Source organism: Wyeomyia smithii, chromosome 2 (assembly GCF_029784165.1).
Source record: "Wyeomyia smithii strain HCP4-BCI-WySm-NY-G18 chromosome 2, ASM2978416v1, whole genome shotgun sequence".
In the NCBI taxonomy this organism is placed as follows: domain Eukaryota; kingdom Metazoa; phylum Arthropoda; class Insecta; order Diptera; family Culicidae; genus Wyeomyia; species Wyeomyia smithii.
The window spans coordinates 99941589-99962440 of NC_073695.1; the positions used below are offsets into that span (position 1 = coordinate 99941589).

At 35.5% G+C, this 20852-nt stretch overlaps 1 protein-coding gene and 1 long non-coding RNA gene across 2 annotated transcripts in view; one reads left to right on the forward strand and one right to left on the reverse strand.

Moving 5' to 3' along the window:
* Positions 1–20852, forward strand: part of LOC129720284 (PR domain zinc finger protein 1) — a 149961-nt gene that overhangs the window by 33650 nt on the left and 95459 nt on the right. Inside the window, exon 2 of the mRNA XM_055671742.1 lies at positions 18894–18934. The gene's annotated coding sequence lies outside the window, so the exon portion shown is untranslated. The remainder of the gene's footprint in view (positions 1–18893; positions 18935–20852) is intronic.
* LOC129720285 (uncharacterized) lies at positions 7780–16675 on the reverse strand. Its single transcript, XR_008727247.1, has 6 exons — positions 16548–16675; positions 16434–16494; positions 16298–16377; positions 16061–16227; positions 15414–15570; positions 7780–8238 (listed from the first exon to the last, which is right to left on the reverse strand). It is a non-coding gene; the product is annotated as an uncharacterized LOC129720285 (long non-coding RNA).

Sequence of the window (20852 nt, forward strand, 5' to 3'; positions counted from 1 at the left end):
AACATAGGTATTTTTGAAACTGGAATGACATCTAGAAGCCGGAAGTCAACCGCAGACGCCATTTTGAAGTTCAAAAACGAGACCTTCGGTGTCTGTATTTCTGTGATCGAGATAATGTACACAGATCACGAATCGACATTAAATGCCATTATAAAATCCGTAATGGCGATTTTCGGTCCCTAGAAAACATTCTAAAATTGCCAAATACCAAATCATATGAGTATCTGCGGAAATGAGACGATATCATAGTTATGAGAATTGAACTCTTTAGGATCGCTCTAGTTTAAATGATCTATCGCAATCTTAGCGTTAGAGAGAGTTGAAAGTGAATTATTAAGAACTTTACTGCTTCAGGCCATTAAATTGATTATTTTCCTATCGAGTGTATTCCCTAACCAATTGCAAAAAATGCATTGGCAAAGCACAAGATATCGTAATTTAACCGTAACCTTGCGGTCGTATCTCATACACAACCAATTCAATAGTACAATTATAAAATTTTCCGAATTTTCGCGAGTGCATAACTAATTCTCCAATCTCGTTGCTGTAAAAATGATGAAAATGCGTTGTCAAATGACTGAGCTTTAAGCATTTGAGGATGTGCGGTTTTTCAATTCATACTTTATATATGTTATCGTATGACGTGATTCTACGTCAAAATAATCTAATTAAACATTAAATTTTAATTTATCAAATAGAAGAGTTAAATTTTTCCTTATTTTTTTCAAAGCAACTCAAAGTTATGAAAAACTTAGTAGAAAGTCAAGAATGGAGAAATAAAAATTGAATAAAAATAAATTTTAATTGGAAATTAAGTTTCGAAGCAGTCTTCCAATTCCAAAATTTTTGAAAATAATTGTGTTTCAATGATGTTAATGATTTGAATAATAATTTTATGGTATTCAACAGAAAGCCTAAAGAAAATTCCAAAAATTCAACAACAGGGTAGCTTTCAAACTTATTTTCATGAACACATCAAGATAATTTTGATTTTTTAACTTAAATTGCCCAAGATATATTTACTCAAAAACTCCAACTAATTGGCGCTGCAATATTATACTGGTCGACAAAACCGAAATAAAAGCTGCCCTGAAAAAATTATAAGATTTCAACCATTTCTGTAAATTTTGGTGCCCCTATCACATGTAAAAGTGTACCAAAAGGTCGCAGAAAAATTACTCACCGGGCTCGTCACTGCAACGTTTGCTAACGGGAAAACTCATTTGATTCTCTGAAAAAGTTATCTTTGCTAGATGCATCAAAAAATTCGCATGAATGGTTAATAAGCTATAATTTTTCTTTTTTCTAGTTTTAGATCTAGAGCAAAGGTTTGTTTACCAGTGCTATGTGAAGCCCTCGTTTCCTCTTCGGTTTAGTTAAAAATGACAATAGTCATTACAGGTTTTGCCCTAGAGCACAAACTGAAAAAAAAATAAAAGATTACACTGACAAAAGCGAAAAAAAAAACATTGTTTTCTGAAAGTTGTGCGATCAAGCTTTAATTTCTGTGCAAAGATGTTTCTATTTTCCTTGATTTACAACTGGTCAGCTTCATAACAAGCAGATTTCATAATAAATACCGAACCACATGATTCGTTACTCGATTTATCGGCTTGAGAGGCACTTTATTTAAAATATAACAAAAATTTACAATACCTTTGATCAAGTTGTAATGTTTTTAAAAATAAATTTTTGCTTATTGTTATTTGGCGTCGTGCACAAATTACGTAACGCTAAAAATCTAAATTTCAGACCCCCTCCCCCTCATGTAACGTTTAACGTAACTCCCCCCCCCCCCTAAAATTACGAAACACTGATCAGCCTGACCCCCCTCCGAAATTTTCAATTTCGAGCAAGTAAACACCACAGTTACGTAACTGTCTCTACTACCCCCCTACGTAACGCAGACTCAACCCCCCTCTCCCCCATCCCGCCTTCATGCGTTACGTAATTTGTGTACGACGCCTTTTAGAAAAAAAAGTAAAAAACACAGGAACAAATAAGGCTTCATAAAATATATCCAGTGATAAAATATACACCATGATTAGCTAGAAAATAAATTGGTTCAAAATAAACCCTGAGAGGTTCTTTCGAAAAATTTGGAAAAGGTTGGAATGCAAGACTTACGGTGATTACAATTCAGGATTTCTATTAGGGTTTGCAATATTCCCGGGAATCGATCTCCCGGGAAACGGGAATAAAAAATCTCATTTCCCGGGAATTCCCGGGAATCGGGAACGGAAATTTTTTTTAGCAAAAATGATGTTTGGAATTAAGTTTATCAGTAAAAGGTAAAAAAAAATTGTTTACAATTTCATTCTCAATTCACATGAAAAACTAATATAAGAAACAAAACATATTCAAGATAACATCAAAAATTCGTGATCGATTTTTGTAGCATATATTTGTAGCAGGGGAGGATTAAGGGTCTTCACATCGTCAAACAATCGCTTCAGATGTGCTAACATGTCTCCTTCAAGCTAAAAAATGTTATTTCCTCCTGTAAAACTTTACTTGAGTCCGCTGAATCACCGCTAATGCTAGATTCCTAGAAAACTTTCAAATCACCGATTACAGCTCCTGCTACATATAATTGAAAACTTGTGTCGCATTCTTTCAGTTTGTTGAAGAGAAAACTATGTGTTAGCCAGACATTGAACTAGGAAAATATTTGCTGTATTTGGTACGGACTTTTTTGGGCAAAATATTTTTCACACTACAGTAAACATTTACTGTTTACTTGACCGGGAGCAAACTTATCCGCTATTTTTTATTAAATATATCTGCTATGCCATTACACGGAGCGATTTTTTTTTAATAAACTGCTTCTCGGATCTAGTTCTCATTGACATAACAACATTTCAAATCCTTTTGAAGTTTATAGTTTGTTAAATTTTTCGCGAAACTCCCGAATCCCGGGAATCAATGTTTCTGTTCCCGGGATCCGGGAATCCCGGGAAAAGCTATTACCCGGGAAATCGCAAGTAAGAAAGAGATGCCAGATAGTTTTTTACGAACTAAGCCCATGCAGTGGTGGGCTAAATTGACTCTACGCAATGAAATAAATCAGCAAACATTCTGCAATGCACGTAGAACTTTGTATTAAAAGCATCAAATGGTTGATCTAATATTGTTTCGTATTTTTTAATAATTATTTGATACGCCATAGTCACTTTTTTTTCTTTATTGATCCTGATATAAATCAGCGTCGTTCTGCAATATTTTTATTCTGAAGTTTAATGCTTGCGTCAACGATGTTTTGAATAGTTAGAAATTACAACTCGAAAATAACCTATGTTCAACGTATTTTTACCCTATTGGTACTAGAGATGTATTTTGAATCTTCAGTTTAACAAATTGGCTTGCTTCATGAGCTTATATAATACTTCATATAGTACCAGTACTTGTTCTAGTAGCCTTTATTTTTTGCGCTTTTCTGGTGATAGAGACGTCATGGAGAAGGTGAAGGTTGTATTAGAGAAGTTATCTCAACTGTTCCAAAACAACGCGTGTCACTTGGGTTCATTAGTTAGAGTTATTTAAAGTTTTCTAACAAAATAAAACCCGTGCATAAATTCAAGAACTTAAACCGTTTATAACAATCATTTAAAGAGAGATGAATCATTCGAGTAGTCATACGTCAATCGTAATCACGGTGAAGCCATGTTTTGAAAGACAACATAATCGTATTTGAAGTTTCAAGTTAATTTTGAAAACTTTTGAAACTAAAGGATTGTAACCTCTTAGGAATAAAAAATATATTTGATCGTTTTTGCATATGTCCGCTTTAAAAACTGCGTACTATAAAAATTGTCAAACATATATATACCAGTTTATTCAAATCGAAAGCTCGCACAAAGTGGCCTTCACATCGAAGCTGATCGTTAAGAGGTCGAATATTTTTGGTTCAGTCTAGGTGGGGTTATTCAAACCCGAAATAACTTTGTTTTGAATCGTAAAATATACTAAATAATATTCACCATCAAAAAATCAAATATACAGGTATATAACCATTCCCACCTACTCCTGTGACAGAAGATGTCGTTAACAACAAGCCATAATAAGAATGCCCGAAACTCCGAACCTTTCCAAAAAAGCAAGTTATTTTCGTTCCCGCTTTCGAGCTGTTGTTGAGTAATAATCCACGCAAAAATAACTTCGCATCAACTCTCCATTCGTTGTGCGAGGTGACCTCGAGGACGTCCGATCCCGATTGCGTTGTTCCCGCATGTTCTCGCATGTACATCCTCTACATGTAGAGGTTACCAACGACCGGCAGAGCAGCCACATACATGAACGTGGTGTTGTTTTCAGTTTCGTTCAGCATAGCCAGGCAGCCGGAGTTCAATGATCTCCGTGCAGAACGTTCTGTTCTAGTCGACCGCCCGTCCGCAGCAGAAGAATCCAGTATGTAGCGAATGCGAAAAAACAACATAAAACGGATAAAAAATAACAACACCACATCGCTCGGCCAAAGAAATTCATGCAAAAACATATAGCGAACAAAAAAAAGGCCTTCATTCCCCGTTCAAGCGATTCACTCCGCGCTCGGAATGAACACCGTTGTGCCTTCAGGCTTCGTTGACTAGAGCTGAGCAAGCTTCGGGTAGCATAACTATGCTTTCATGAATGATTTTTTTTTTCTACCGGCTTCCCTGTCTCGATGCCTCGAGCTTCTCGCACGTGTAGAGGGAAGATCCTAGCACCGCTGCTAGTTTTGCCTTCGACCTAGCCGTCAGCTTGCATCGAGCAATGAAACAGTGGATGAATTGAAAAGCTTTTCCAGCGACGGGCCAGACAAGAGCAAAAGCTTTCGGCTTTATGTTTCGTATTCAACCCTAACGCTTCTATGGAATTAGGGAACTTCGAGCGTTTTCGTGTGGTTGTGACGTTATGCTTTCGAAGAAGCTTTTTGCGTGTTGCTGGAAGGCAATAACGGCTTATGTGGTTATGCTGATGGAGGCATTTAATTTTTTTTTTTTGAAACTACGACGTTTTGTTTTTATCGAAACAAACGAGTCTTATTAACCAGTATCTTCAATTTACCTTGTTTGCCTCAATAACACTGTTTACTAGTAGCTTCTTGATTGTTATAGGTCGATATACAAACAAATTTCTAGAAGAGAAATTTCCCTGAAATAAAAAAAGCGGCGGGCAAAACGTGATCCTGTTTGAATTACTCTAAGAGAATCTCTTTCAAATTACATCTTCAATCATAACACAGATATTTATGTCACATTTTGATCATCAATATCTCATATAACGTTTTAATGTAGTTATGTTATACTTTCGGCAGTCAGCAAATAGTATAAAATAAGTCGTTCTAATTTTTTGTGACTGCTCAGCCGAAAGTATAACATAAGTACACGACATCCCAACAGTCGAAAACTCAGCTAAATAATGTTTTAATGATAATTTACAATATTTGTTTATAATTTATTATTAAATATGTTTTTGAAACAATCTATTTTTCTAGTTTTTCTAGAAAAAATAATTTATAGCAAATCCGACGTGAATTTATTCAAATACAGGTCGGACTCGATTATCCGGAGACTCAATTATCCAAAAACTCGATTATCCGGAATTCTTCTTTTTGGTGACCGTTTTAAATTTTTATTCCGAAATTTTGCCTTTTACCATCTCTTCTGGCATGTTTGTTACTATTTAAGTCACTTCCGGCATGTTCGAATTAAGTGAAAATAATCAATTTCCAATTTATTTTTTTGCTTCTTAAGATTATACCCCCTTTCGCCTCAGAATTAACTTCTGATTACGCCACCACATCATACCAGTAAAATAAAGAAAAGAAATATTTATTTTTTGTTCGTTAATAGCAAAATTTTAGTATTTTTTGTGTGATTCGATTATCCGGAAAACTCGATTATTCGGAATGAAATTTTTTTTGATGTTCCATATAATCGAGTCCGACCTGTATATCTGATCATAGAATTTGTATCATGATCAGATCAAGAAAAGTATCATAATCTAGTCATTTTATTCCTGATCCATTTGAATTAAATTTTTTTGGATAGAAAATTTACCTAAAACCTTTTCGAGCACTTGGTCAGTTTTGAGAAAAAGATTTTGAAACCAAAACTTTTTCATAAATTGTACCTACGTGAAATCTATCATTATATCAAGCAGAGGTAAAATGAAGCGAGAAACTTTCAGAAGTAAACTGGTCCGACGCTAATACAAAACAGGCCGTCGTATTACACCAATTACTGTAACATTCGAGCAAAAATTTCGCAAAAACAAAAGTGTTTCTACATAATATTCAAATGTCACACACACTTAAAATTTACTGTCGTAGGTAATTCATTGCCTAGAACGGTACCACTGAGTGCTCGGTTAAAACAAATTATAGCTGTCACATTTTGCGTAATCTCGGTTCAATCTAACTGAAACTTCGGCACCGAAATTTCGGAATCGCGGTTTTCATTATTCTTGTTGCTGAATTTTCAGTAAATTGAGGTTAAGCCGTGATAGCTCTGTAATATGCACTACCTAGCTCGAGAGTCATTTTTATGTGTATAGAAGCAATTTAACTACAAATATACTGCAATCTTTTATTATTTGATACCATTAGCACTACTTAAAAATAAGGCATGAAGGCCGAGTTGTGCTCGAAAAAAACTAAACTAAAACTTTCTTACTAAGAGTGTTACCTAAAAATCTTGATGAAACTTTCTGAACATCATCAGTAGAAATTATTTGATGATACTGATAAATATTTGAAGTAATATTGCGTTGATTGTAAAGCTATCTCGCTTATGGAAAATTTGTCTTATCATGGTAAATTTTCTGCTTAGCATACAGACTCGAGGCATGGACATGAATTATAATGGATACGAAGCGTACTACCGAAAGGCTCAACGGACGCGAGGGCGATTGAGCGCGGGTTCCAAAAGACGCGAGACCGAAAACGATATTATATGATTGCCTGAGATCCAACTATCGTGACTAGTATCCCGGTTTTGTAACATCTGCTACTGGACGCATAATCGAGGGGCCACAAAGCCGCACTGGTTTCCGCATTCAAAGCCGGCCACCGACCCGCCATCACAAGCGGCGGCCTCTTACACACAAACGACTAATTTACTGGTTTGCTAGGTCTACTCAAACATATTAGCTATCTCTTAGTTAAGTCCGAACAAGCGGTAGCGAGAAAGGACAGCATTCACTCGAACAGAGGGTCGGCCGAAGGTCGCGAGTGCTTTACTCTCCAATTGACATTCTGATGCGAAATACATGTTGCAAACAGTGCGGTATTTGTTTCATGTAGGTTTCGCTGTTGGCGGTGGCGCTAGTGTTGACATTATAGTTTACAGCTCCGTTCACAAGTTTTTGTAAATCAATTTTGTAAATGAGATTTTATGCTGCTTTTTTTCATCACTCTCTAAGGTGCAGTTCGTTTTCTTCGTGGAGAATAGTGTCTTTCTAATCTTTAATATGATTCCCTCTGTTCTATTTTCCACATGAACGGCATTTTGATCGTAGTTAATGGTAATATATTCGGATCAAAATTAAAATACGCATGGTGACGTTAGAATATGCTTCAACTTTATTTAGAAAAATAAATTCGTTCAGTAAAAAAAATATCTGCGAAAATTATATTGTTGAAAGTCTGAGGTGTACAACTTCGTGTTTCTCAATGTCAGTATAGACTAGTTAATTGAGGGTTCAACAAATAGATGCCTCACATAGTATTCTTTACAATGTCACACCGAATGGCGCAACAGAATTATTCGATTATTCTTAATTTATTTTATTAGCAACAAACTTCAATTAATAATAATAAAAACCAATAACGTTTAATCCATAGAAATCTGTTCCATTTTGAATTGTTTCATTATAATTTTATTGGAATGTAAACATGAGTTTGAAAAACAATAGTTAGTTATAGTTGTAAAAGAAACTTTGCAGCGGGGGCCTAGTGTGGTTGGTAACGTCTCCGCCAACCACGCTCGACGCCTGGGTTCGAATCCCACCGCCGACATAGGTGTCGATGGTTGTGAGGTGGCGTGATCCACTCACAACCAACCCAACTGGTCTAGATTCAATCCTAGTCGACACCGGGAGATTTTCTGAGGCGAAAAATCTCTGGGATCACGCCTTCCATCGCATGAGGAAGTAAAGCCGTTGGCGCCGGTTCGTTAATTAACGGGCCGTGAGTTAGGGTCCTGGGTGTGGAGTCGTCTCCCTAGGCGTCGGTGATTGGCCACAACAGTGGCGGAACTAGACCGACGGAAAATAAGCGAGAATAAAAAAAAAAAAAAAGAAACTTTGTGGTCACGTGAAAAACATTTCATGAAAGCAAACCAGTAAAATTCATTAGAATCCAATTCATTATGGTTAAAAAGCGGTTTCGAGCCTCATTTTCCCTTCCATCCTATGAAGCTCGGCAATACTACCGTGGTGTACTGAAAGACACGAGAACCATTTCGTCGATTACAATGAATTTGAAAATGTTGTTTTCAACTGCAATCACTGTTTTGTTTGAACAAAATTATACTGGTCGACAAAAGCGAAAAGATGCTGTCTTAAAGCTCTAAATAGTTGCCCTAGAAAGATTGTGGCTTTTTAACAATTCCTGTGAATTTTGGTGCCCCTTGCCATTGTCAAGACGCGTCAGCTTACGTCAAAGTGTCGCAGTTTACTGATGTTTTCATTGTCTAGGTTTTTTAATCTATTTTTATCTTTAAATAACTTCGGTCATAGCTGAATAAATTCACAACATTTCAGAGACTTCAAGGAAGTTTTCCCGTTAGCAACAGTAGAAGCGACGAACCCGACGAGCAAATACTCCGCAGCCTTTGGCTGCTTTCTGAGTTCGCTAGGGGCACCAAACTTCATAAAAAACGGTTGAAAAGTTATAATCTTCCATATTTTCAAGTTTGAGCTCTAGTGCAAAGTGTTTTTTTTTGGTTTTGTTGACTAGTGCTGTAAGTGTTGGGACCGCTCTTAAAACGGGCGATCATATTTTTCGCAATTTTTTGTTTTGCCAAAAACCAATTATTTATTGCTTTGTATGTACAGAAAATTTATTTGTGAATGAATATTTGTACAATAAATCATTGCCATAAAGCAAAAAGTTAAAAAGACCATCTGATCACGTTTGGCGACCGTTTTTTTTTAAATTTCTCGATGCATTTTCACTACTGCTCCGCTGGCAACGCATTTCGTTACGCTAAAAATCTAGATTTCAGACCCTCGCCCATTCCTGTGAAACAAAAGGTAACGATCGATATGACTGAACTACACATATACACAGCAGGGTGTCCCAAAAAAAAAAAATCGATGTTGAAAAAGTCAAAGTGCTCTATAGCATTTTTGTTGAACATTTCGACTTTTCAAAAAATTATTCTCAGGTTGCCCAAACGTGATTTATGAAAAAATTACTTTTTTAAGCTACAAACCCACTCTTTTGCATTTTTTTCAATTCTGTTCGATTCCCACTTTTTTCCATATATTTTTTTTTGTGGTGTTGGTTTTGAATATTTTTCATGGTTCAGTTCAGCATTGCAGTCAGTTATTTGACTCCCATAACTTTTAGATAAAACCCTTTGAAACACATTTAAAATAATGTTTTGAACAAGAACTGAAATTTTTACTGTCAAGCGGGATTCAGGACGAAAATTTAAATGAAAAAAGATCCTTGATGTCTTATCGGGGGGCTGAGATATTGGCATTTTTTCATGTGATGGAAAACTACACGCAAAAGTTGGAATGTGCGTAACCAGATCATTTATGAGCGAAATTAGCGCATTTACTGATTAAGTTTGGAGCCAGTACAACAAATGTGTGCTGGGCATAACGCATTTGATGCTCTAGCGGATTTTGAATGTATTTAGCACCTCCAAATCACTATACTTCAAAAGTTTTAACCGGTGTTGGTATCGTCATGATGATTTGTACTGGTATTGGTAATGTTCTTTAGAAGGCTGCTATCGTTGAAGCAGTGCAACCAACAACAAACACTGATGATTCTGGTCATGTATGAATTGATGAAAATACCAACTGATTGATTCCTTATCATGAATCCGGTCATCTAAAAACATCATCGAATCAATAACAAACAAAAAGACATTGGGTTTGTTCAAAATATTTTAATTTACCTACGACTCTGGTTTTATTCATATGCATTCGGTTCCATGTTACTGGCACCAGCGTCAGTAAATCCTGTTGCAACAAGGCGCGCTATTGGCTGTTTCGTTTGCTGACAGCGATTAGGGATGCACAAGTCTTTGATACGCACCGGCTCGCGAAAGTAAGCAGCGGTCTTTTGAGCGCCCCGAAACAGATCGTTAGCCCGAAGCCGAAGTTTGCCGAAACATCACGGATTTGTGTGTATGATACACATTCTGATTCCGATCTCTGTCCATGTATTCATTGTACAAATGATGCGTTCTGCATTTCACACATTTTGAAATCAGAGCAATCATTGTGCGTTATATCAGGACACATTTGATGATTAAAGCTTGAACTTTTGCGTGTATGCATTTTTACAAATTTGTTAAATAACTGTTTTATTTTGTGAGATAAAGAATAACAATGTTCAGGAAACAAATGCATTTTTGGATGGCTGATAACTTAGTAGAAGGTTTAAAAATTTGAAAAAATCTGCGAAAAAAGTTAGAAAGAAAATTGTTATTTTAGGTGCCCTCTAATAGAAAACTCAATGTTGCTCGTAATATATAAGAGATAGAAACATGATGTCTTCGGTAAAGTTTCTTGTTTTAAGATAACCTAAAACTTTGTTGAAGACACCTTGCGTCTATCTTATTTTGATTTAAAAGTAAAGTTTTTATCTCACTCATTGGTGGATTGATTACCCATATTTATGCATCAAAAGATGTATTTTTGGATACACTGAAACTTCTCTGAACATACCTCATGGCTGTAATCAACATTCGAGTCACTAGTCGCACAAAAATGGCAAAAAAAAAACACTGCGCAATTAGGGTTTGCAATATTCCCGGGAATGGATTTCCCGGGAAACGGGAATAAAAAATCGCATTTCCCGGGAATTCCCGGGAACCGGGAATAAACAAAGAATTTTAGCAAAAATGAGATTTCAAATAAAGTTTATTAATAAAAGGTATCAAACAATCGTTTACAATTTCATTATCAATTCGCATGAAAAACGGATTAAAAACAAAACTTATTCAAGTTCACTCCAGAAATTCATGATCGATTTTTGTAGCAAATGTTAGCAGCAGAGTAGGTTTCAGGGTTTTTATACCGTCGAACAATCGCCTCAGATCCACTGACAATTTTTCGTTAAGCCCAAATAATGTGATTCCCTTCTGTAAAACTTTGCTCAAGATCGCTGAATCACCGCTGGTGTCTGATTTCTAGGATACTTCTAAATCACCGATTCCAGCTCTTGCTACATTTCATTAGAAACTGAAAAGTCCAAAACTTTTAGTTTGTTGAAGATAAAGCTGAGTGTTTGACAGGCAGGATTTAGAGCTTTTGAATGCCTACGTAATTAATGTGAAATCGCGGCCACGACCTAAGTTACACTGACTGAGTTTTATTAATTTATTTATTTCTGGTCGCATTGATTTACAAGTTTCAATTTTTTTTATCAATTTACTGGTTTCAAAAAAAAATCAGGCAACTATCCGCTTAGTGGTAAACTCATTATCAAAAAAAAAAACATTAGACGAAGAAAATATTACTTATTTTTTCGTTTATTGAATAAGACAGCATACATTTTTGACAAATAATTCAAGCAAATAATTTAATATTACACGGCAAACAAATATTGATCGCCCAAGCAAATATTTGCTTCGCAGAATGCACACTTTAAAGCTGCTTTACACTTCTACGACATAAGTTTCGTGTTTTGATACAATATTTAGTTTTATTGCAATATTGTATTGAAATTTTTTCGAGGAGCTCGGGAATCCCGGGATCCCGGGAATCAATATTTCTATTCCCGGGATCCGGGAATCCCGGGAAAAGGTAATTCCCGGGAAATCGTTCCCGGGAATGCAAACCCTATGCGCAATGGAGATATTGAGATTTATAGCGAATTTCTTTATTCCACCAGCTCACCTCGTTTTGACCTGGAAGCGCACTAACTGCTGTCAAAACCTTTCTTTATTCGCTCCATTTTGACCCAGTTTTGACCTGCCGTGCTGCCCGAAGCACACTGTAAAATTTGTCAGCTGCAACCCACCACCGCACGTGCTAGTTCGTAAACAATTATCTGGCATCTCTTTCTTACTTACGTCTTAAATGGCGATGACATTTCATTATTCCTCGGCAGTTTTGCCCGCACACAGTGGAATAAAGAAATTCACTATTAGTCGCATTTTTGTGAAAATGCATAGTTTTCCATCAAATGTAAAAACGATAATATCTCAGCCCCAAGGATCTTTCTTCATGTAAATTTTCGTCTTGAATCCCGCTTTACAGTAAAAATTTCAGTTTTTGATTGAAAATTTTTTTTAAATGAGTTTTGAAGGATTTTATCTAAAAATTATGAGAAAAATTCGCTTTTTTGTGATGTTCAATGGGCTTTGTGAATCAAATAATTGAATGCGATGCTGAACTAAACCATTCAAAATATTCGCAAATAAACCCACAAAAATAAAAAAATATATAAGGAAAAATGTAGGAATCGAACAGATTTGAAATACTACAAGGTATACAGCCCTAGGGTTGTATGAAATGGTGACGCGGGACTAAACACTGTTATTAGAAGGATTTTTAGTTACAAAGGTTACAGAATCTGCGGACAGCAACAATTCGTTTGTTCTGTGGTTTAAGTATTTTTTTATACGCATAAAAAAATTTCTTTTCAGAAATATATTGAACAACACTCGGAAGAACTTCGATTACACTTAACGATATTGTGTAGTGTTTTTTTTTTGTGCGAACAACATCTATTTAACAATGCACAAGCGTGTCGTAGTTATTGTAGAAGCACCAAGAATTTCTCGCAATGCGTCTGAATCAGAATTACCTCTATTTCCTCATAAACCAAATCCAACAGTACCTACGTTTTCATAATATATGATTTTGTTTTATTTAACTCTGATCAAATTAAATTTAATTCATAAATCTTATTATGGAAATAATTTCGAAGCCGTTACATAGGTTCACTCATAGGAAAACATAAAAATATATTGAACAAAATTATCAACAAGTTCCAGCGAAAAATCGTAACAATCAACAATTACAAGTTCTAAATGATTAATTTCTGTTTTTTGTTTGACAAGTTTTTTTCATTTGCCAACAATTACATTCACTGTATTACGAAGACTGCTAATATACGTAAGAATATTATTTGTTAAGTTGAGAACAAAAATATATCATCTAACAATGTTGAAATGTGTAACAACGATTCTGAATAGATCCTAGTGAATCGACAAAATATTCAGAAGCATTCGCTGGCTCTTAAGCTTCTATAAATTTGTATTTTTATAAATCTACTCTTTCGATCACGATCATTTAGTGAATATCGAAGATAAAATGCAAAAAAAAATCTTATGACCATTGCAAAAATGCTCAATTCTTGTTGAGTAGTTTATGTTTTTTTAAGGTAACCATATTCAAGAAATAAACTTTTAATAACTATCAATGCAGCAGCATTGCAGTTTTTCCTTGATTTCACGGAAATAGAAGTCGAGTACCACTGCAGACGACGAGAGACCAGCGGCGCTCTGCTCCACATAATATGTATAGTATACTGTACGGTATTGATGCTTTTACCAGCATGTTTTCTTTCAAGATATCAGTTTTAATTATGCTCTGACAGTAGGTTTAGAAATTGTTCAAGTAAAAGGCTTGTTTCAAAACTTTTCGAAAGATCTTTACCTTCGAGACTTCAGATTAGTCTAAGTTCATGGAAGCAAACGTAAATTGACCTGTTGGGACGGGGAGACTCTGTCCATTTTTTTCTATATTGAAACAAAGAATATCACAGGGAATAGTTGGTGTCCATTCACATCGTCTGTGCTAGGAATGCTCGCGTGGGATTGGTTCATTGTTCGCGTAAACTTCCTTGTAATTTTTTATCAATTTTCACCGTTGAGCAGTGAAATAATAATGATGACTAGCGTATTATAAAACTGTTACACGTTTTATCTATCCAACAATGCTTTGGTTATTGTTATCCATCATGTGGTTATGCTGTTATTATCGTTTGAAATCTGACGTAACATTTGCCAGTTTCGCTTGCTATTTTACAGAATGCATCTCAGTATAGAAAACAAAGACGTAGTCCCACGTCAAAAAAAAAATTGCAAAAGAAAGGTTTTGTAGCTTAAAAAAGTCATTTTTTCATAAATCACGTTTGGGCAACCTGAAAACATTTCTTTAGAACGTCGAAATGTTCTACAAAAATGCTATAAATAACAATATCTTTCAATTTGGGGCTGAGCATCTTGACTTTTTTAACATCGATTTTTTTTTGGGACAGCCTAATACACAGACATTCGCTCAGTTTTTAAGTGTGTATCGAATGAGTCTCTGCTCTGCGTTGCTCAAATAAAATGTTTGTTTTTGCGTTAAATAATTCCAGACAACAAATACCAACAAATATAACAAAATATACACAACCACAATCAAAACGAATGCTGCAAGAAGATTATTGTTTTCCCACTTGAAATTTTAGAACATTTAAGCATATATTTTTAAACCTACTTTTAGAAGTAAATGTGACCGCTGTTCATTAACTGACTGGTCTATAAGGTTCAGTTTTTTCACAAAAAAATTTATTTGATGGACTATTTGTAGCTCTATGTGATTAATAAAATTCGACAATAAGTTGCGTATGAACTAGGCAACGTAAAGATTACGTGATTAATTAATGACTTTATATTAATATTAATCACTAAATAATTTTTTTCAATATGGGGATCAGATATACCTGAATGAGCGATCAAATCACCTCTAGTGTAGGATTATTTTTATTTCTGCATCTCTTATAAAATTGTTTCCTACTTCTTTTTAATGCAAAATTACTAAAAGGTTTTTTCGCGATTACTACTATAGTATAGTTTATCCAAATCTATAACAGATAACAGATTTATTTTGAATGTGTTTTCTTACAAATATGATGGAAACAAGAAAAGGGTGTCAAGTATATCAATTTGTTCGTTATATTTTCTTCTGATCTGGCAAACTTTTACAACAATTAATAAAAGTTCCAAATCAAGGGAGACTTTTTAAATACCCTCGAATATATTTTAAGTAGTTTGGTTTTTTCAGTACCTAGAAAATTCTTACGATATTGGTTAATTTTATTCATGCGATGTTCATTAAAAAACTGTTCTGTGACGCACGATAATCCATATATTCGTAATACAATCGTAATATAATCAAAATTCAGGAGTTTGAGGTACGCTTTCAACGACGGATAAAAATAGTGGATCCTTGATTAGCCCGTTACTTACCCTACACCTCATAAGAGGCTGGCCACATTCCACGTGGACAACTTAGGGGAGGGGGTGGGGGGTTAGGGGTGCGTGAACATTTCGCGTTTGTCCAGGATAGCGGGAGGGGGTAAAATAATGTCCACGTGAACACGTTATTTTTCCAAAAAACGGCAATCTGCAAAAAAATATTGGACTGCAATAAACAATCTACAGTTGTTCTGGTTTTAGGATCGCTGTAGCTATTTTTGTGATAAATTTAGCTTCTAGGACACTTTCAACTAAGCTCAATTTTAATATTTTTTTTAACCAAATTTAAGATCATTTTCTTAGTTTTCGTTGTTTTTTTTTGCATTTCAGGAGCGTTCCTAAGCATTTTTAGTTAGTTCGGAATAACTAATTTACTTTATCCATTTTCTCAAGTTTCCTAATTTCAGACGATTTTTTGTTTCTAGACATTAGTGACGTTTTTAATCATTTTGAACTAAATTCAGTAATCATCTTTTCATTTTGTAGAAAGTGTTTCCCGATATTTCAAGCTACCTTTATTAGAGTTTTCATGCATTTTAAAATAAACTTGATGTAGTTTTTCCTTGAGTTTGGTATTTTTTCTGGTTCATAGTTGTTCTTTTTGGTTCTTGTATAGTAATTTGAAAACATTTATTTACCTTTTTTGTTTTAGAGGCGTTTCTCTGTTCATTCGAACAGTTTTCTATTTAGTTTAGAATTCATAACTGTTGGAGATTACCAACCGTTGGGATAAATTCCGCAATAATAATCCCCAAATAAAACGACCGTCACTTAGGATTTACTGATAAGGGGGATTATTATTTTTCTGTAAGGTTTTTAAGCTCTAAGTTACAAATTCAATTGAGGTTAACAATTATTAGTTAAGATAGACTTACGTTTAGTATTTTCCCGTAAATAATTCTTCCCGTAAATAACGCGTGATATATGCTTAACGTTCTTCCAGTCCATACTACACCTTAGAGTTAAGTTAATTTGAATAATTATAATTGCTTGAAATTGAATTGGATTTACCTTAGCGCATGTGCTTTTAGCAAAAAATAGTTATCTCGGTTCTATTCACGAGTGTTCCTATCTAACATAATTCTTTTTATTTTGGGTTTAAATAGAAATTAACTTTAGCATTACCTTTATACTTAAGTATTATAATATTCTAGTTTTAACTTTAAAATTCAGTAGCTTTTAGCGAAATAATCAAATGCCAAAGAAAATTAACGCACAATCACTTTTGATCTCTTCACATGACTTGCCACAACTCCTCTCTGACAGCTTGCTGACTTCAGATCACTTGACTGATCGTGTGGGGGACTTACTTCCTCCCTTTTGAGCTATCGCTTGTCAGTGGCTGCGCACAGTGGGACGCGCTGACTTAAAATAGTCAACAATTACTGTTGAGGCTGCTCCGCTGTTTTACGTTTTTAGGCATTTTTGCTAAATTTTGATTATGTAAATTTCTGACCGTTCTGGCCTCTGAAGGTTGGAGATATGTTCGAGATGATTTTATTTCCATGTTCTTTAGGCCGCGTTTGGAGCCATATTTTTTTGGTTTGTTCCTATGCGTGCGACAATATGTATGAAACTTTTGGAAATGACAATCGACTTCCTTCTGTTAATTACATGTAAATTTTATTCTTCATTATTTTTTCGTTTTTGGTCTCAACAGTTTTTAAAATTTATTTTCGTTTATTGGACTACATTTAGATATTTTTTGTGTTTAGAAAAGGTTTAAAAAAATAAGAGTTGCTTTCATTTGTTATTTTTTCTTTCCCTCACATATGTTTTCAGAATTTATGTTTTGTTTTCCTTTACGTGTTTTAGTTACTTGAAGTTATACGCACGATTATTTTTTTCTCGACTTCTTCTGAATATCAGGGATAATTTTCCAGTGTGAACTTTTGTATGCTTTCTTACCAGTTTTTAGAGAAGTTTTAGAGTTGTTAGACGTTAATTTAGGGATAAATTTTTAATAGTAGTTTTTTACCTAACGTAGGACAAATTCGAGCTCAATTTTTTGGGTTTTCCTGGTTTTTGAAAGATTTAACTGTTTTCCAGTTCAATCAGTATGCTGCGTATTTTTTTAATTCATCTACCTTGTAGAATATTTTTTACTTCTCTAGCTTCTGCAGAAGCTTTCTGCCATATTAAGTCCGGCCCCTTAACAATAATATTTTTAAGTAATAGAAAAAAATACTTCTTGACTTGGTAGGATTAACTATAGCATGTAAGTTAAAATTGAAGACTACGTGGTGGGATGGGGATGGGGTTTTATAACTAAGCAGAAAAAAACTGAATTTCTACTAAATAATTCAAATAAACAAATAAGTGAAACATTTTTTCTTCCTTTTTTACTTGAGATCACTCGGATTATCTATATTGAAAATCGACAACTGTCTATTGACAGCATTTTTCATTGGTTCCAAATATGGTATGTTAAATAGGTAATAAATAAACAGCCAATTTACATTGTTTCTTTTCAACAATTAATATGATCAAAATTACGTTTTGCACTGATTCAAACAAACCGTATCTAATCAGTTAACATCCTAGAACAAAAACCAATCTTTAATTGCCGCCTACCGGTCTTGCTTCCAGCGTGTAATCAATTACTACACGAACGATCGGACAATGTTTTATGTGTTTACCAAAAACCTCCGCAAGCAGGTATCTACCGGTGTACCAGTCTTATTCATTGCCACACTCTACCTATCCTGTCAGACCACAAACGTTCGGCCCCTTAACGGTATCCTGCCAGCTAGCAAACGGTTCAAACGGCTCTGTCCGTCATAACTCTATGCGAAACCATTCCATTGTTGGTTCCTGGAAAGCCGACACCAAAGAAAAACCTGCCACAGCAGGTTGCCTTTGTTTACACATCTGAATGAAATCAAGCTATTTACGTGGACCATTGCCTTGTTGTTCGGCGGGTTCTTACCTTTTGAAGCACGTTCTTCGTCAAATTTTAGTCCCTTTTTGTTTTACGAACGCTGCGAACCGTGGCACGAAGTCGACACACTGGCTTGTGGTATTGTATTTCATGTTCGGTCTTCAGTTTACCAACTAATATCTTCTTTGGCCAATGGTGGATCACGTACTTGACGAACTTTTACGAATGGAAGAAAACCGGAGGAAATTGTGTATTGTTGATATACAGTCCATTGACACTGCTGGCGTAATAATGTTCACCGACAAAAAGAATTTGTTCTGAACGGTTCGTGCAAGATGAATGATATCTCGGCTAAGAGGTGTTACGTTTGTTGATTTCCTAAAATATTTTGCTTTCAATGAAAACACGTGTATCGTGTGTCAGATTTTACAAAATTACAAAGACATTTTATGGACAAAAAATTGAATAAACTTCAAATAGGTTGAAAAAATATTAGTTAAATGCCTCGATCAAGATTTTTGATCTGAACGCAGTTCTTAGAAAAAAGTGTTAATATTATTTTATTAATTGAATTAAATTTATTTTTTCAGACATCCAAACCATCACCTATGGGCCACAAGTGAAGAAAAAGGTAAGTCTCACTATTAGTGTACTGCAGCCCACATTTTTTCAAACACTTTCCGGGAAAAGCCTCTCGTCAATAACCTGCCCCAACATCATCACCATGATTAATCGATGTGGGAGTAGCGGTGGCAACAAACCATTGGCCGCCACCCGTGTCATTTGCTGAGCCCATCCTACAATAGGCCAAATAGGTTCAATTTCAAATTTTGCACCTCATTCAACGCCACTTGCTACCGCATCAGCAGCGGTGGCAGTCAGCCAGTTTTACTGTGCTTCGGAGTTCAAGTCGATGACCTCTTCCGGTACATGACCTATCGCAACAAAAAACATAAAGTGCGCCGGTATGGTGCCTACCTGCTTGCCTACTGCCGCGCCTTCCTGTCGCAATAAAGTCGGGGACCTGCTCCAAAGTGCGCATCGGCACCAGAACGTTGCACTTTTGCCCTGAACTTATACGTCGCTCTGCTGATACTCTTTACCTGTCATCGAAGGCCTAACGGGTTTAAAATCAAAATCAAAGGGCGCTTTTTATTTACTCCATGTAAACAAAAGTTAGTCAACGAACCGACGACGGACCGCGTCCGACAGTACAGGCCAACTTTGTAGTACTGCCAGATGTCAACAACCTTTAAACTTAAAAAAAAAATCGAAAAGAATAATACCAGCCACAACGCAATAGGCGCGCTGCGGCAGGAGAATGTGTGCGTCCCGAAAGTGTCAATGGAACCAACCGACCGAGTGCAGCCCAGTGAAGCGGTCGCGGGCAGCGAGAGGAACATCGAACCGGAGGTGGGGGTACTTTCGTATGAAAATGAAAACACTCAATGTTTTCGTACGAAGCGACATCGTGTTCGTGCAGTAGACTATGGTAGGCCGCGTCACTTTCCAGCCTTTAGGGCCTGAGGAAACAGAGCTGCCAGAATGAGCGAGAATTTATGGTTCATTGGCAGTTTATTTGTAATAAACTAATTCCAACTCGTCATTGATGGGAAATTAAAATAGAACATAAAAATTGAGAGTTATTGATATAAGTTTCAGAAAACGTGAAACGTTACGTGCTGAGACTCACTGCCAAGGTTACGTGAATTATTCGTAATTATCACCCAAAAGCCTTGATTTTATGTCGTCAGTGACAGACATTTTCTTCAGTTCAAAAATACTTATTTGTTAGTCTTTCGATAAGAGCAGTTCCACATAGAATGTCCTAGTTTTAATTATTTTTTAATTTTCATTTTTGATTTGGCTGAAACTTTGCATAGACGTTTCTTTGGGCAAAAGATGTCATTTTGTGCTATTGGTTTAATTTTTGGGAACACGACTCATTTTCTTTGGGAAGCTATTTAAAGTGCTATTTTGGGAAGGTATTGACTTTTAAAAATGTTTTCAGAGAGAACACGGTCTGTTTGATCGGTGTGACGTCTTCGACAAAGCTGTAGATAAAAAATTTTGTCTTTCCGAAAAAAATAAAGCCTTGGTACTACAGGACAATTGCGGGCTAGTGCTACGATCGTGCTGACACTAACAGTCTCACCCGATCCGAGACTCAAACTTACGACGACTGGCTTGATAGGCCAGCATCGTAGCTCGAGACCAACTGGAAGGTTTTCCGAAAAAAATATACACTTTGAACAATGGAGACTGTCCGATCATGGAGAAATCAGAAAAAAATAATATTACAAACCGTTTTAACTGTAAACATATTTTTAATTACCCATAGATTACTGATATTGAAGATTAAAAATATTTTTACAGTCATAACGGGTTTTTTGGCTGGAATAGTGTCTTTGGCCAAATTGTAAATAATAATTTTGTCCTTCCAGTCCTTACAGGATAAAAATGCTTTGTGAAAAAAATAAATGAAAAACAAAAATTTGTTCAAAACTATATATTTTTTTTCGATTTCTCCATTATTATACAGCTCTAGT